Genomic DNA, 2,000 nt, shown 5'->3' on the forward strand with positions numbered 1-2,000 from the left:
GGAAGGTCGTTCGGCTGATTCGATTCGGAGTCGTATGTCAATGAGACCCCTTCGTCGGGACTGGAATACGATTGGGCCTGATGATCGATCGAATGATGCTTTCGCTTGAACCGTGACTGACCCATCTCGCAAAAACCCTTTGCAAATGGATTGTTATTGATTTTCAACTTCGCGATGATCTCGTTTTGGTATGCCGTCACCGCGATAAAGTCCGTCTCCTTAAAAGCGAACAACGCGGTTGAATGAGTAAAGAGCTCGTTATAGTTCTTCGCATCGAACCAACGGACTATCCAGATCCTAGGAACGTATTTGTGCATCGATGTTAATACCACGTTATTATTGGGGTCGTTGATCTTGTACGTGAGCTTCAATTTATTGAAGCTGATTGTCCATCCAGTGGCTCCCCGTTGCCGGACTCTCGGGATGCTTATAAATCCTATAGCCAAAAGGTTGTTGCGGTTCTGCCGGCCCCACGAAACTCCAGCCACCCATATTGCTGTTCTCGCCTCCGTTCTGGTATCCACAGTACTTGTGGCAGCGATCGGAAGCCGGTGCTATCTTCATGAGAACATAATAATTCTCACGTTTCTCTAAATCGTTTACGTTTATTTGAACGGACGGAAACATGCGCCGACCGCTCTTGGTAATTATCATTTCTGTATTATTCTCGTAGAATTGCTGCCAGAGGTTTCGATTAAGCAGCTCCACGTTTACTCCGCGCAGCAAAGGGGGTTGAAATACCCATTAGCTTGAATTCATCCTCTCGCACCTAATTTGCGTTGTAGAGCGATCGGTGACTGCGCGAAGAGTGGCGATGCATATTCAGTTCCAGGAGCATCGGTGCATTGTTTGGATCTTGAAGAAACATCTCCGATGATCGACGTTTCTTCTGCGATACCGTCGGTGTAAGGTATAAGGCAAACACGGAAATGGTCAGAACGAACGTCCAAATCACGTGCAGTTGTAGAATGGAACTCAGACAACCGGTTCTCGCCTACCAGTAACCTACCACAAAACGGGATCAGTGCAATCCGCCGAAACTAGATGAACTATATGTGTCGTCGGTCGTTCGGCGCCAACATATGAAATAATTATGTGTCCATGAACCTCTTGTCCTTTCTGCCGCGATTTATAAAAAGTAATATATAAGGTAACAAATATATAACGTTCACATGATAATTTTAAATGCCATAATCTACTAAGCCAGTTAAAATAAATATTAACTCATTACGCGTTGTTAATCCATTTGTCGTAACTTTCTCCTTTTTTAACCCTTTAGGGGCCACACATCGATCCCGTTGGAGTAAAAAGTTATCATTTATAAGGTAAAAGACGTCTTAAAAGACGTCCCTTATAAAAGTTTTTTAGTTTTGTTTTTTTTGTATTTTTTTGCTTTTTTTTGTTTTTTGTTTTTTTAAGTACATAATTATGTACACAGGCCCCTAAAGAATTAAAAATGTTCAGATACTGTCTGTTCCTTTACCTGGTAATCTCAGTAAAGACATCCTGCACTTCTTCAAGCTTCTCACATATTATACATATTTGTCGAACTCAAGATATTAAGATTCTCTAATGATTCGATAATATTCCAACAACGTTCAGATGAAGAAATTATTAGATTAATGTGTGTACAAATGGCAACAACTGGATTCTTTTATGTACAGTTTACATTAATGATATATATTAGCGATATTTAGACCCTAATAAAAATATGTGCACGGAAAGAACGGTTTTGCTGAAGTATCTAAAAATTTAGCTAAATATACAGATCTGAAAATAATTTTGTTACACCATTAAAATAATTATAGTAAGTCGCTGAAATATGACGATTCTGTAAAAAAAAATTGACATTTTAGCAATCAGTTTAAGTTCTACATAATTATTTTGATTAACCAACAAAATTATTTTCATATCTGTATCTTATTTTCATATCTAGCTAAATTCTTAAATACCACGGGTACAAAATTCGGTTTTGTGAAGCGCAAACGAAAGCCAGAGAC

The 2,000-nt window shown here is 39.0% G+C and overlaps 1 pseudogene; it reads right to left on the reverse strand.

The window, feature by feature from the left end:
- Positions 1-4: 4 nt before the first annotated feature.
- LOC112455788 lies at positions 5-1,505 on the reverse strand (annotated as a pseudogene).
- Between the last annotated feature and the right edge of the window lie 495 nt (positions 1,506-2,000).

This window comes from Temnothorax curvispinosus, unplaced genomic scaffold (assembly GCF_003070985.1).
Source record: "Temnothorax curvispinosus isolate PA1 unplaced genomic scaffold, ASM307098v1 QBEX01006333.1, whole genome shotgun sequence".
Lineage (NCBI taxonomy): Eukaryota > Metazoa > Arthropoda > Insecta > Hymenoptera > Formicidae > Temnothorax > Temnothorax curvispinosus.